Here is a 17178-nt window from a genome sequence, read left to right as displayed (position 1 = left end):
TCTTATTTATCATTGTGGTTTGGTGGTTTTCTGTAGTAGTACCACCTGAATCTTTTTCTTGTTTGTATGTTTGCTCTACTAATGCGTTTTATTTTTTGGTGTGTTTCTGTAACGGTATCATTCTTTCACTTCTGCATTTAGGATTCCTTTAAGCAATGTTTGTAGGGCTACTCTAGTGATGATGAATTCCTTCAGCTTTTACTTTTCTAGGAATTTCTTTTTTTCTTCTATATTTATGAAGGATAATTTTGCTGGGTATAGTATTTTTTATTGAAAATTCTTTTTATTTTTAGTACTTTGGATGTATTATCCCTTTGAATGTATCATTCTCCCCTGGCCAGTGAGGTATTTGCTGAGAAATCTGCTGTTAATCTGATAAGGATTCCTTTATTGGTGACTAGACATTTTTCTATTGCTGTTTGTAGAGTTCTATTTGTCTTTGACTTTTGACATTTTAACCATAATGTGCTTTGGAGAATACTTTTTTGAAGTGTATTTATTTGGGGATCTCTGGGCTTCTTCAATTTGGATGCTTAAATCTCTTGCTAGGCTTGGGAAGTTTTCACGTATTATTTTGTTAAATAGGTTTTCTAACACTTTAGTTTCCTCTTTGCCTTCTGGGACCTCAAAAATTAGAGTATTTGGTCACTTGATGATGTCTCATATATCCCACGGGCTTTGCTTATTATTATTTATTTATTTTTCTTTATATTTGTCTGACCTGGTTATTTTGAAAACCTGTCTTCAAATTGTGACATTCTTTCTTCTGCTTGATCTAGTCTATTGTTGAAGTTTTTGAATGTATTTTGTATTTCATTTTTTGGTTCCATGTTTTCTATTTATTTCTTTTTTTATGATATCTATCTGTTTGGTGAATTTCTCATTCATATCCAGAATTGTTTTTTTTTTTCTGTTGTCTTTCAGTATTTTCTTATAGCTTATTTATCTTATATATATTCTTATTTCTTGTAACTGAGTTTTTTTTTTTTTTTTTTTGCAGAGTCTTAGTTTGTCACTCAGGCTGGAATACAGTGGCACTATCACAGCTCACTGCAATCCCCACCTCCCGGCTATAAGCAATTCTCCTGCCTCAGTCTCCCGAGGGATTACAGGCATGCACAACCATGCCTGGCTAATTTTTGTATTTTTAGTAGATATGGGGTTTCACCATGTTGGCCAGGCTGGTCTCAAACTCCTGACCTCCAGTGATTTGCCTGCCTTGGCCTCCCAAAGTACTGGGATTACAGGCATGAGCCACCACTTCTGGCTTCTCTGAGATTCTTCAATCAATATTTTGAATTACTGTTTCTGGGATTTTATAAGTATCTTAATGATTAGAATATATTGCTGGAGAATTATTGTGATTCCTAGAGGTGTCATATTTTCTTTTTCATGATTCTGTTTGCCTTACATTGTTATCTGGGGATCTGGTTTAACAGTCACTTCTTCTTGTTTTTGGATTGACTCATATACAAGGATTTTTACTTGAAGATATGTGTATGATGATGGTTGGCAGGGGCACCTTAGCTTTGATTCTCAGTCCATAATAGGTTACACTGCATGGTAGTTTTGTCTTCACACAATTTATTTGGCTGTACAAAGCATCCATGGAATCTGTAAATTCCTCAGTTACTTGGTTGTGGTTGTTAGTATAATAGAAGCCATGGTAAGGCTTTGCTGGGGTTGAGGATGCCGGGTGGGCCAATCTTCAGGCCCTGGTAGGGGTAGCAGCAAGCTGAGAATGCATAGCCTTGGGCCACTAGGTGGTGCATGTGGGCACCAGTGTTAGTAGGTTAGATGGGCAAATACCTGGGCTTCCAAGTAGCTTGCTTGGGTACTGGCAGTGGCAGCTGTGGAGACCATATGGGTTACCTGGTTCTCAGGCCCCTGAGTATCATTTGTAGCATGGATGATGGTAGTAGCACTGGCAGGATAACCCAGGCAGTTATTACTAATGTTAGCGGTTATAGTGATGGGCTCAGCATGCTGGCCTTTTAGCTTATAGGTAGTGCATGTGGGTGAGTATACCTGGTGGTGTTGGTGACAGGCTGGATGAACTCAACTTCAGGTCCACAGCGGAAGTGCACAAATACCACAGCTGGTGTCATGGATAAGGATATAACCAGGTTCCAGGGAGGGGTGTTTGATCTCTGTGTGGGCAGTACCACACTGGGTGAACTGACATGAGGTCCTGATGGTGTGCAGGTGTATAGGCCGTAGTAGGCAGACAAGAGTGATCTGTGGCAATGGGCATGGGAAGCCTGACCTCAAGGCTTATGCTGGAGCACAGAGGTCCTGCTATTTGTGTCAGTATGGTTGCTGTATACAGTCACCTGCAGGGAGCTCTCAGGCTCTGGGGAGTCCACACTGTCTCTGACAGTAGCATTATTTTCAGTGGTATGTATGAAGACTCTGTACTCAGAATGCACAGTAGAGCACAGAGGTCATGCTTCTGGTGGGAGTGGGTTTGCTATTCACAGCTCCAGCCAGACATCACTGATACTTACTTATTCTACCTCCAGAGGCAGCTGTGGCTGTGATGTTGTGTCGTGGTGGGGATTCATTCCACCCTTCCATGGAAGCGATGTTGATGGTGGGGGCAGGTTTGCTATTTATAGCTTCATTCAGGAAGCTCTCAGGCTCTGGAAGGTGTGCTCTTTGTTCCAGGGGCAGCTTCTTGGTGTGCCCCACTGTCCTTTCCCTGGGAAGTGGTACTGTATGTGAGCTAGAGTGCTCAGGATCCTGCAACACCACTGGGACCAGCCAGTGGCACTGCACGACTGCAGCCCTTTGGGTGGATGCCAGAAGATGTCAACGGGGGTTCCTGAGTTGTGAATGTGTGGGAATGTTGGTTCCCAGGGTAGGATGCAGTTCAGTGGAGACTGGGCTCTCACAGTCGTACCATGCTGCTGTTGCTTAGGCCTTGGGAGTTGGGGGTGTGTGGTCCATTGCAATTTTTCTGTCTGGAACATTGCATTTGTGGGATCTCCAGATCACTGCCAACATTAATGTCAGAGCCCGTATAGGTAAAGGAACTCTGGCTACAATTAGGGTAGTCTGAAGTAGAAGTGTGGCCTCCTAAGAGTTTGGACTCCTGAGTGTGCACCCACTTACTCCTGCCCTGCAATGGGAAGCTACCCCAGGGTCCCAACTGATCTCAGCTGAACTGTCCAATCAATTCCTTCTCTCTCTGTGCATGGGCTTTTTAACTCCAGTGTTCTATCTTTAGATGTTCTATTTTAGGTCTGTTTATCTACTTGCAATTTTAACTCTTCCTTCTGGAGAAGGTGAGTGTCCAATATATCTAATCAGCCAACTTGAAATGTGGCACTCATTTTCTCTATGTCTTTTGTAAAAGATAATTTCACTGAATTTGAACTCTAGATTGATAGGTATTATTGTTTCAGTACTTTAGGTCACACTTCATCGTCATCTATGTTATATAATTTCTGATTAGAAATCTGTCTTGGCTTTATATTTGTTCCTGTACCTGAAATGTGTCATTATCTTCTGATTGGACTTCAAGATTTCCATTGCATTTGTTTTTAAGTAGTTTGTATGTGATATGTGGGGGTTTTGGTATTCATCCTGTTTAGAGTTTTTTTGATCCCTTTTGATATGTGGTTTAATGTATTTCACTATTTTGGGGAAATCCTTAGCCATTATCCCTTCTAACATTTTTTTTTTTTTCTGCTACATTGTCTTTTCTCCTTTTCCTCAGATTCAAAATATACATATGGTAGGCAATGTTATATTGTCCTACAACTCTTGGATGCTCTCTTCTAGTTTTTGTTTACCTGTTTCTTCTTCTTGATTGCTTACTATGTTTTCCTCTTTATATTCTAGTTTAGATAATGTCTTTCAAACTATCTGCAAGTTCACTGATTGTTTTTTCAGTTTTTTTGACTTAGATCAAACAGGTCAGTTTGTCTAAGACAACCTTAATCTCTCTCACAGTGTCATTTATTTCTAGTATCTCTATAGAAGATTTTCATATGTCAACTCAACATTGTCTTGTCTCCATTTGTCTGACAAAATTCTTTATGAAACATTAAAACACTAATCATAGTCTTTTAAATGATCTATTTCATATTTCCAATATTTGTGTCTTTCACGAATCTTTTTCTGTTAACTATTTTTTCTCTTGACAATGTGTTGTTTCTTGCCTATTTGTGTTTTATATTTTTAATTTATTGTTGCAAACAGTGTATAGAACTTTAGAGCCTGTGATAAAAGGTAAGTCTTTTCTTCCATAATCTACATGATATCTTTCACCACTTCCTACCAACCATAAGTAGGGAAACATCCAAGCATCAGTTTCTTATACTGCTTTTCCATTCCAGCTTTTTCTTGTTAAAATGTGCCTTAGGCATTATTGTTTGTATAAAATAAAGATAATTTAATCTGCTATTAAGGCTTTAAGTACTAGTAATTTAATTATTCTTCCTTAAAGCTAAATTTTGTCTTTACAGAGTCTCCCCCAGACCTTACTATTCATGGCGGACTTAATTCTTTCTTCACTATTCCCCAAGGGGAAAAAAAACTAGAGTAGATATCTTCTAATCTAAGGAGGGCTCTGCCCAATCTGGAGGCTTTTTTGTTTGTTTGTTTGAGTTTGTGTTTTTAGACTTTTTGCATCATTAATTTTCTAATGGATTTAAGAAAATTATTTTGGAAATTATTAAAGATTGTCTACTAGTTAACAATGGGAGCAATGGTATCTAGTATAAATGACAGTGTACGCTTAGAGAACAATATTAATATTTGAATGTTTCTAACAAATATCTATACTTAAAATAATAGCATTTCTTTGGTTAAATGTTTTATTCCATTTTACCTTAAAAATATTTTTCCACTATAGAGACATTCTTTGATAAAGCAAGCCTCCCAAGTAGTCTCAGCCTCTGAGTAGCTGGGATTACAACCCCCCGCCACCACGCCTGGCTAATTTTTGTATTTTTAGTAGAGATAGCCACCTTGTTGGCCAGGCTGGTCTTGAACTCCTGAGCTCAAGTGATCCACCTGTCTCAGCCTCCCAAAGTGCTGGGATTACAGGCGTGAGGAACCGCACCCAGGTAGCAAGTGTTAATTTACGTAGCATAATTTACTTAGCCGGTAATGAAGGCAGTGACCCAGAGGCAATACTGTTTAGAGTACAGAATCTCAGTCATGTTCAGGAGTAAGAGTTGTTCTAAAAGTGGAAGTCTAGGATGAAACCAAAACACGAGGCTTCTTTGAGAGTTTTCACAAAGTGTAGTTAGGGCTTACAGCTCTTTTTGCGTTCTTTGAAAACAGGCATAAACCCTCTTCATTCTATCAGAAATGTGAGGTTGACTGGTTTTTTTTTTATTATTTATTTTACCTGATTTTAAGTTTATAATACAGTATTATTAACTATAGGCACAATGTTGTTTAGTGAATCTTTAGAACTTATTCATCCTTCATAACTAAAATTTTATATCTATTGGTTAGTAACTGCCACTTTCTCCCAGCCGCAAGTCTTTGGCAACCACCATTCTACACTTTGCGTCTATGAGTTTGTCTACTTTAGGTACCTTATGTAAGTGGAATAATGTGGTATTAATCTTTCTGTAACTGGTTTATTTCTCTTAGCTTAATGTCCTCAAGATTCATCAATGTTATAATTTATTGCAAAATTTTCTTCTTTTTTAAAACTTAATAATATTCCACTATGTATATTCATCACATTTTCTTTATTCATCTGATGATGCGTGTTTGTGGCATTTTAATATCTTGGCTATTGTGAATAATGCTGTAATGAACATGGGAGTGCTAATATTTCTTTAAGAGCTCGATTTTAATTTTTTTTGGATAGATACCCAGAAGTGGAATTGCTGGATCATGTGATAGTTCTATTTCTATTTCTTTTTCTTCTCTTTTCATTTTCTTTTTGGTAGAGACAAGATCTTGGAATGTTGCCCAGGCTAGTCTCAAATTCCTGCTTCAAGTGATTCTCTCACCCTGGACTCCCAAAGTGCTGAGATTACATGCATGAGCCACCATGCCTGACTTCTATTTTAAAATTATTTAGGAAGCTTCCTGCTGTTTCCTATAGCAGCTACACTATTTTACATTTCTACCAGAAGCACACAAGGGTTTTCTTTTCTCCATATCCTCACCAACACTTGCTGTCTTTCATTTTCTTAGTATAGTCATCCTCACAGCTATAAAGTAAGATATCATTGTGATTTAGATTTGCATTTCAAAGTCACTAATGATAAGTGACTTTGAGCATCTTTTCATAAACATATTTCACCTTTTTAATGTCTGGTTTGGAAAATGTCTATTCAAGTCCTTAGCCCATTTTTAATCAGGTTCTTAGGTATTTTTTTTTTCTGTTGAGTTGTTGGAGTTCCTTATATATTTTGAGAATTAACCTTTTATTATATATGGTTTATATATTTTGAGAATTAAACTTTTATTATATATGGTTTACAAATATCTTCTCCTATTCTGTAGTTTGCAAAAATAAACTCAAAATGTATTAAAGACTTAAATGTTAAGACTTGAAACTGTGAAACCTGCAGAAAAAATATTAAGGGAAAAGTTTCATGGCATCAGTCTTGGCAATGACTTAATGAATATGACACTAAAAACACAGGCAACAAAAGCAAAAATAGACAATGGGGACTATATCAAACTAAAAATATTCTGCGCAGCAAAGGAAACAATCAACAGAGTGAGAAGGTGCCCTTTGCCCAGTTTTAATTAGCCATGCTAAGTAAGAACTTTTGTAATTATCCATGTCCTTCTAGGTAGTAAAAGTTCAGCAACTGAATTCCAGGCGATGGCATGAGATCTATGTTCTGATTAAGAAAATGGGTGAAGTGGGAGTTTAATTCTCACTACTACATTTTCACCTTTTAAGATACCTCATCTAGCTGGTATAGAAGGCAGTTCCGAGACATCGAGAGTAGACTGACAAGGATTAAAGAGGTGGTTTTCCTGAAAATTTTAGTGATACCTGATGTGTACTTATATACCTATACCTATGTAACATTTTAAATACTATATAGGAAGCGAAATAGACCAAGCAGGACTGGTGATCCAATACAGATGTGGCCAATAATTTCATTAAAGTACCAGTTCTGAAGTTCGTCCAAGCACAATTTGCATTCTCATGAAATGGAATTCACTATACAGTGACTGTTTAGCCACAAGAATATTTAAATTTGCCATCATACTGTCATAATCTTACCGGGGATGCTTGGATTTGATAGCCACAAAGAGCAGGTTAGTTCCTTATATTGATAATATGATAATTTCCCTCTTCAGAAGAGAAAACTCAGGAGAGTTAAGGACTGTAGTCATCCATATAACAGTCTTTGTCTGATAGATCCAGGTAAAATTCGAGGCCAGTTTCTTTTGTGAGATTTCTGAGAATCACGTGGCAATAGTAACCAGGTATATTCCTCACAATGTGAATAATAAGTTATCTCTCACTGAACACGTCTGAAGAAAGAAGCTCAAGGACTAGCAGTGCCATTCAGGTTTTTATAAAATCACGCTCCTTATCCATGAGTTCTTTGGCTTTTCTTCATAAAGTCATGAGAATAATGTCACCATTTGAATAAAACACTGAGCAAAAACAAACATTAAATGACATATTAAGAGTGGTGATAGAGGTTGTTCCAACCATTTTATGGCCCAACCGAGCAGGTGGTGTTCGAAGTAGTTAAAACTAGAAAGTATGAGGAGTGGGGCACTTGCCAGAAATCAAGTAAGGTCATCTTACAATGGAGGGACAGGTTGCTATTTAGAAATCAGTCACACTGTACCATACAGAAGGTAAAACCTCAGTGGAAGAAGAACCAAGAACAAATCTGCAGAGTGGACAGAATTGAGATCCATTTAGCAGGAGAAGAGAATTTAGGCTCATGCCTTAAGGGGAATGTTTTTGTATTTGTAGGCTCTTGAGCTATAATCAATGGCCTTGCTACAGTATGTTCAGGTAAATGAGTCTTTTAAAAAGCATACCCTCACAGGGAACACTCATTTATGGAAATCCCCGGAAGACTTAGAGTAATAATTTAGATGTTTTATGGAGATGGCAATAAAGATGTCAGTTGCCACCTCAGAAATCAAATTGAATGCTAAGGCAGAATTGGTCAAATCTTTAGAGCAGGGATGCACATGCTCAGGCCATGCACCAGTGTGCTGATAGATGCCATACTCACCTTGCATCTAATGAATTAACTAATATAAAAAACTGTACCCCCTGTCAACAAGAAAGGAACTGCTGGAAAATGTCTGAGAGTAAAATTTCTCTCAAGTAAAGGTCCATAGATAGCTGACAAGGATATTTCGTTGGACAACTACCCAAAGGGCTATAAATTGTGTTCACTATGGTTGATCTTTTATCTACCAAGCTTTGGTTATCTAGAAAAGGATCAACCTTGGAAAATATGACATTGTTTAGAACAACAAATTTTCTATCAGTATGGTCTATGTGAATATATTTTTTTATATTTTTTATAGTCAAAGTTCATACTATTATGAACTATTCTAAGGATTTACATATAGATTATAAGCAATTGAGTGTTACATATTTATACATTTACATATATTAACTCTTTTAATACTACAGCAATGCTTTGAGCAACATACTATTTATTTATCTATTTATTTTTTGAGATGGAGTCTCGCTCTGTCGCCCAGGCTGGAGTGCAGTGACCAGATCTCAGCTCACTGCAAGCTCCACCTCCCGGGTTTATGCCATTCTCCTGCCTCAGCCTCCCGAGTAGCTGGGACCACAGGCGCCCGACACCTCGCCCGGCTAGTTTTTTGTATTTTTTAGTAGAGACGGGGTTTCACCGTGTAGGCCAGGATGGTCTCGATCTCCTGACCTCGTGATCCGCCCATCTCGGCCTCCCAAAGTGCTGGGATTACAGGCTTGAGCCACCACGCCCGGCCCCACAACATACTATTAATATCTAACTTTGGAGATGAAGACACTGAGTCACAGTGAGAGGTTAAGTGGTTTCCTCAATGTCATACAGGAAGTTAGTACCAGAGTTGTTACTCTGGAATCCAAAGTCTGGCTTTGGATTCCCTGCTCCTAAGCACATGCTATGATGCCTCTTCAGAGTCAGACATTGATTACAATTTTGAAAAAGCAGTTTAGCAATATATACTGAGAATCTTAAAAGCAAAACCATTTTTGGCACATTTTTATTGTTTCAGTATTTATAACAGAGAAAAACACAATACAAAAAAATTGGCTAGCTATATGGAAATGATTATGTAAATTATAATAAACCCCAAAATATCTGAATATGCCAATATTAAAACAGAATTTTTTGAATTTATAAGTTTAAACAATTAATGAATGAGTAGAAACACAATGGCATGTTCAGTATGACTGTCACTATGTAAAAATCACCTCATTAAATTTAAAACCAGAATGAAATGGTACAAAATATAAGATAGTATATATATTTGGGCTATGGTATTGCATCATTTATTTCTTCTCTTGATTTTTATGCATTTACTAAGTTTAGAATATGATTTTCTTTCAAATGGAAAAAAAATTCTTGAAATTACCTGCCATTCTTCTTTATATATTTGCTCAAATATAGGGAAAATGAGTTATTTCCTACCTACATTCATCTCTTCCCAAGTAACCAACTGATCCATCTACATTATTTTGTAGCTTAAGGGTATATTTCAATATTCATGCCCACATATTATTTGAGTAAAATTGTTGTAACTCAAAGAAAGTTGTGTCCTCATTTGTTGATTCTGTTTTGAAATTTCTTATGCTATATTCAACTGTAATTTCCTTTTTTTCTAACATGGAATGTAATATAATAATGGGTATCTAAGTCATTTCCAATAAACTGCCAAGACCTCTTACCAATAGATAGATTATCTATTTCTGTTTAGTTCAAGGCCTATATTTTACATTGTTGAAATGAACAGCTGAAAAATTGATTATACTCTCTGTCATCTCTATAAATGCATGTTCTGATAATATTGTTACTTCGTAGGAGAAATTCTGTCTAGACATGGCCCAAATAGGCAATTTTCATATAGAATGCTAGAAACCATGAAACTCATCTTGATTGAATATATACTAAGGGCATTAATCTAACTGAAATAAATACAATAAGTATCCAATATTTAAATATCAGGCAATTAGTGAAGCTGAATTAACATCGTTGGATTAACACACTTAGTAAATAACACGATCAGTAACAAGGTGTCTGAATTTTCAAGGAATTATCTGCTTCTTTGAAATGAATTTTTATATAGTTTAAAAATGTTAAAAGCTGAAAAGTGGTGGAAGCAGTTGATAAAAATAATGAATAACATGATTTAATGTGTTAACAGTACATATGTGTAAGGAATGTTGCTTGCTATCTGACTCAAAAAATTTAACATATACTTTCACTGGTAAAAATATCTATTCTGCAGAAGATGTTTCACAAAAAAAGCCCTATTTCTTAAACTCGAATTCTTCCTTTTTCAAGTAAGTGCAGTGCTGAAGCTCTCCTTTTTGTAATAAGTTCTGAAGATCTCCTTTCTGTAATAAATTCTGAGTATGGTTTAAAAAATTAAGGAAAGTAATTTTTTGTCTATGTACTGTTCGGATTTTATAACCAAAACAAACAAAAATATCTACCACATTTTCTGTGTTTTTCATCATACAAAACAAGAGTTTCGGAATATTGTTTGTTTATACTATGTACTACCTAAACAAAGTTATTTTAATTTTAATAAAATCCTTCTGTGTTTGACTTCACTGTTTCATAAAAATTAAAAAAGAAAAGAATAAATTTTATATTATTAAATGCAAATACATGCTATCTTATCAAAAGAGCAAATACTGAGCATTCAACATTTTTACTAAATAGGATTGAATTTCTTCTGTTTTTTCATATGCAAGTTTAAATATACACAAATTAAGATTAGGAAAATATTTGCTAAGCCAGTTCTTGCCATGAGGAAATATCCTGTGAGATTTTAAATATGTTTTTCTTATCTCAACATGGCAAGTGTTACCACTATTGATGACCCTAAATAATTATTTTATTGTCTAAATGTTTTTATATTCAGACAAGACATTTACAAAATCGCTACTGGCTTGCTGTGTGACCTGGAGCCATTCACTTAACCTCTCTGTTTCTTTCTTTTTTTGGTACACATTTTGTTTTATTGTAACAAAGCAACTTGTACACTTTTAACAACGGAGCATCTTCTTTCCTTTTCAGTGAAACAAACAAACAAACAAAAATTAATATAAACAGAAACAAAATTAAAATAGAAGGTGTCAATTCCAAATAAGATCCTACAGGTTCTGCTGATTATCCCATTGAGTGGCAGGGCTCAAGTCATCATTAGGAGAGAATTTATTTCAAAAGTGTCATCTTAAACTGCAAGGATGTCAGTCAAATATCACAATTAAACATGCCAAAGGAGAAGCCGTGTTGTCAAAATAACCACTTAACTCACCCAAACATCTCAAACCCAGCCTTTGCTGATCTTCTGTAAACCCATTTTTAAAGATTTTTTTTTCTTTTTTAAAACAAGAGAAAGTAGCCAGATACATGTTGGTAAATGCTAACTGTCCATATTCACATAGAGACACAATGTACTCTCTGAGCCCTATATACAGAGAAAGGAGGTAAAAAGCTGGAATCCTATGCACTGCTACAGTGCCTAGGCACCCTCCAGCTTCCAGCAGAGCTACGGGAGCAGGCTTTTCTTTTTCCCACAGAACTCGATGATATTTGGCCAAACCCATTACAGCACTACTTGGTTCCCAATATAGATGATGAAGAAGGAGAAGGAGAAGAAGATAATGATGATGAAGAGGAGGAAGGATTAGAAGATATTGATGAAGAAGGGGATGAGGATGAAGGTGAAGAAGATGAACATGATTATGAAGGGGAGGAAGGAGAGGAGGATGAAAGAGAAGATGACTAATAGAACACTGACGGATTCCAACCTTTCTTTTTAAAAAATTCCTCCATTCCCTGTGGGCAAGTTGCAGTCTTTTTTTTTTTTTTTTTCTCTCTTGTGCTCAGTCACCCTGTTCTTGAGGTCTCTTTTCTCTACACCACGTTTCTCAACTTATTTTGGGGAAAATACCTTGAGCAGAACACAATGGTAAAAGAGTCTCTACCACTTTCTGTTGGAAACTCATTTGTATCCCTTCCTGTCTGAACAAAAACTGTATGGAATCAAAACCTCTCTGTTTCTTGACAGTAATCAGACTAAGATTAATTATTCATGCATGCTTTGCTAGTGTAGAGAGAAATCTCATAGAGAGAAAATAAGAGAAACTGTAAATCAAATTAGGTGTTAAAATATGTCATACAAATTCAAAGGGTTATTTAAATATGTAATCCTATACAGTAAAGTCTGTCAACAGTTGAATTAAATGATAAACTTGGATATTTAAAAGTAATTTTTTAAGAAGTTTAGAAGTTAAAGTAGATCAGGAACTTCCCCAATTCAGAATCCATGGGAAATAGTTAAAGAGGAGAACTGGAGAATGAGCTTTGATTTAAAGTTGAATCCAATTTTCTTACATTTAACTATCTTTGCTTTTTCTTTTTCAGAATGACATTATATTTCTTTAAAGAAGAGGAAAACAATCACACTTTTCCATAAATAAATATTATGATTGGTTGAGTCATTATTTCTAACTTTTTGGTGAGTCCACTGGGAATCAGGATTCTTGATTTCTAATCTTAGCTAAGGCACTAAATAATTAGTTGTGCCTTGATGAATTCAGCTACACAGTTTGGACCTCACTTTCTCCAAATGAAAAATGAAAGAGGAGCTTAGAGCAAATGACTTCCAGAAGTAATTTCAGAATTAGCATTTTATGATTTATAATTATTCAAACTATTGCTATAGCCTTGTTGATTCTACCTGAATTAAAAAAAAAAAAAAAAAAAAAAAAACATGGACACATGCACTGATTTAAAAATAAGAAATAGATTAGGAGCCAACTTTCTGCATGGTATTCAAGATGGTACCAGGTTCTATACGCATAGTCTCTTCAAGAGACAGAAGGATAAACTAACTTGTGAAACATCTCTTAGAGACATGACCAGGTCATTTTGAAGAGAAAAATTTTTTGTGAATCTCTAATGTTTGGTTTGATCTCATTGTGAATGACAGCCATGTTCTCTGTGAAGAGTGCTTGATTCTACTATTAAAGGCCAACACCACAAGTAGTTATTTGTCTGATAGCACTTTTACATTATTTTGCCCTTGAATTTTACAAATTGAATTTAGAAATGAAACTTAGTCTTTAGATCAACCAAAATTTAACCCTAACATGCCCATATTCCAAGCATGTTTTTGTTGCTTTTGTTGCAAGTGCCGGCTTAATTTGTATTTCATCTACCTTTAGGTCTCCTTCAAGTTTATTGTTTTCCAAGTATTCCTTTCCATTCACTATAGGATTTTTTATGACCAGCTGCATTCATTTGTTAGAGTACTACTGCCTTTCTTCACCATATGTGCATTCTTAATAACTTACTTGTGGCCAGTCAATCATGAACCATTTATAATTTAAGCCATTTATAATTTAAGCCTTACCCACATACCAAAGATTTGACTGTTATTCATGTGCTCCTTTATCTGCTTTTACTTGCAAACTAACCATCATTCGCTCCACCAGAAGCAATCATCCACCATCTGTCAATTTGAGACTCACTTGTCTCTGAAACTGAAGCTGGTGTTTATTTTGCAGGTATTATGAACACCTCTCATCTGACACCTTTCTATCCCCTCTCCATTCATTTTTTCTATTGTTAACAAGCATCCTTTATGATATTTTCTATGTGTTGTGACTTGTCTTCTACATAGATATTTTCAGCATGACTACATTTTTGAAAGAAAATGTGGTGTCATCTTATTCACCTTGTCATTAAGTATATCTGAAAGCAATGGGAACTTTGCCAGAATGAGAAATACAGCAGTAATTCATTGTAAAGATTTTTTCCCTGTTTTGTTATAGGAAGAGAATGAGTCTCTTAATTAGATGCAATAATTCAGATTACATGAATTAATTGATGAAGAAAGTTATTTTTACCCTGAAAAGTAACGCTATTTTCCTGTCTGTAATCCTCTTGTGTTGTGTTCACATGAATCTTAGATGAACGTCATAAATAAGTAAATCGGAACATGAAATATGTTCCTATTTTTGTATGTTAATATTTGAGTGTATGTATGTAGAGATAAATGTCAAATTAAACGGGATAATATGGATAGTTTAATATGCTTCTATTAGCTCAGAAATGGTATTGTATGAAAAAAGCCTTCTCATAAAATGGAGGTAGAAAGCATCTAATATAGACTACATCTGAGCAGTTGACAATGTAACTAAACGTGAAATGCAACATATATTTTGTTTAGTCTTAAAGCTTACTATATAGAATACATCTGTGTCTTAAGAGCGATCGGTAAAATTATAACTCTACTACCATGCCTTACCACACACAGTGAGTTAATAAAAACATTCACTGAAATACATTTTATGCCATAATTTTCATATAAAACATTTCTCTATTTTTCATTTTCAAGACCACTACCAACTTCCCAGAAAGAACTGTGAAAGACTTAATGAGACATTTATCTGGTCTATGTATTTTATATTTAGCTGATAATATAATGAGGCCAAGGTACTGGAATGAAACGTCTCTAACATTTCAAATAATTTTCCATTTCCTCTCCACTATTTTTGGTATTTCAGCAGAGTATTTTAACTTTCTGCTGTTTTGAACGTTGCCATTGCTGTCAATAATCTCTATGTCATATGTAGCATTCTGCTAAATCTTATCCTAAAAAATACGTTTCATTTATTTTTAAGTGTATGGTTAAAATGATTGCAGCCTAATAAGCAAAGCAATATGTTGTGAATTTGATTTTTCTATAATGCTGCATGGGTTTTTTTAACTGACCCTTATGCTGTTTTCTCATGCACACTTTAAAACTGTATTACAGAAAGCAGACTTTTTAATGGTTCTGCAATACTTTTATAAATGTATATGTATATTCCTCTATATCTCCCCCTCTCTCTCAAATATATAATTACCCACTGATAATCTCATAAAAATATAAAATATTTTCACTTGACATTTCATAATCTTGAAATACAGGAAAACATTTATTACATGTGGTAGCAACTGAAAATCAACATATTAAAATAAGAAACACACAAAACTGTATCATCCTTTAAAAATTTTTATCTTCCTTTATGTATTTTCACATTACTTTAAAAAAGAAAAATTAAAATATAGAAAAAATTGTCATTCATTCTCTTAAACGTTTTTCTCCTCCTGATTCCATTTTTCTTATTTCATATTACATCAGTCTGTAACCAAAGATAGAAACATGAGTCTTGATGTAATAGAAAGAAAATGTTTCTTTTTTCTACACTCTACCAAAATAAGAAAGAGAATTCATATGAAATTCCTGTATAAATTTTAAAACACTATGCAAATAAAGTTGTTATTAGTTCATTTATTTTCACTGGCAGCTTACATTAGTGAAACATGTAAGAATCAAGTTCAAAATTGGGGCCTGAATTGTGCTTCCAGAACAAGACACTCCTTTTTTGCATCAGGTTTCCAATCAATAAAATGAGAGATAATAATAATAACCAGACCATATTCTTCACAGGATTACCACGATTTGGGAGGCGATATAGTACATTTGGCAGTGTATTGTAAGCTGTGAACCATTTTATACACATAACAAATTTGACTTTTATTTCTAGAAAAGTGATTTGTATGCTCAATTCAAGTGTGCAGAATGAAGAATTAAGAAAAACCACATGTAGAAAGAATGGCATAAAAGTACAGCTTTCACTTGATCTCTTCCTATTTTACTTTTTAAGAATTCCATACATTAATAGTAACAATTTAAAAATATGGATCGATGACATTTCCTAAAAGTAAAGGAAATAGGTGAGAGTATTGTGTGAAAACTATTTTGAATAGGATACATAAAGGAGGTTAAGTAAAACTTTTACCAAATTCATAAAATATACAGAAAAATTGCAATCATATCTACTATCAAAATTTCATGGTTCCAAGATTGAAATACTCTCTTGTTTCCTGATTCAGCATGGAAATCTGATGTTTTCCTTTCCTTGGATGATTTCGAGATACAATTGAGTGCACAGAATACATTAGAATACATTTGCAATTTGATTCAGGGATTCCCTTTTTGTATTTGGGCAGAAATGTCAGACACACTCGAAAAATGATGCTAAGAAAGTAAAAATGGGAAAGCTAAAGTTTTTATTAAATAGTCTGGAATAAAACAATAGTTTGAATAACCATTTACCTCGTGATTTTGGGTTATTTATTGCAAATAAGGTATGTAATAGAAAAGTTAAAGAATAAGAAACTATTAGACATTGGGTCTATAGACAAGTACAGAGGAAAATCATTATATGTCAGAAACAGAATTTTATTCTTAGAAGAAAAAGAAATAGTCCCAGGACAGCTGAGAGGGGAAATTCTGCATTGTGTTCATGAAACCCTGAGTGCAGACCTCCTGGGTAAAGAGAAACTCCACAGAGATTGCCAACATTGAGTTGTCCCAAAATAACAGAGGACACGAAATGTGGACAAAAAATGCTTAACATGTGCTCAAGTAAATTCCCCTCAGCCAAAATGAAATTCAAGTATGAAGAATCAACTCCCCAATGGAAAATGATACAAATTGATTTTTAGGATCCTTTCCAACTGTACATAAATAGAAAAGTGTATGTTAGTAGTTGAAGATGGATTTTTCCAATTGTATTGGGAACTTCTCTGTGAGTAGGAGCAAATCAGTGAAAACTGTCAGTGAATAAACTACACAGAAATATTCTAGACTGACATTTAGAAATATTTAGACTAAATGGTCATAGAATCCTATTAATGTTCTTCTGATAAACTTTAGCAAATTGTGACTATGCAAGACAACACGAAGTAATGAAATATTCCATAATTCCTCAGGTTGATTTTAATAATTATTTCTGTATCATCTTACTGAACAAGCTTTGAGCTTTCCAAAAGAAACAATTAAGTGATTAAGATAACAAATTTGAAAAAAATTGTAATAAATTAATTACCCTTTGGCTCAAATGTCTGGCATTTTATTTAAAAAATTCAGCCAACTATTAATAACATAAATGTGTTTCAT

This window comes from Mandrillus leucophaeus, unplaced genomic scaffold (genome assembly GCF_000951045.1).
Source record: "Mandrillus leucophaeus isolate KB7577 unplaced genomic scaffold, Mleu.le_1.0 Scaffold110, whole genome shotgun sequence".
NCBI lineage: Eukaryota > Metazoa > Chordata > Mammalia > Primates > Cercopithecidae > Mandrillus > Mandrillus leucophaeus.
The sequence above is the reverse complement of the archived record's forward strand: the minus strand, read 5'-3'. Positions refer to the sequence as shown.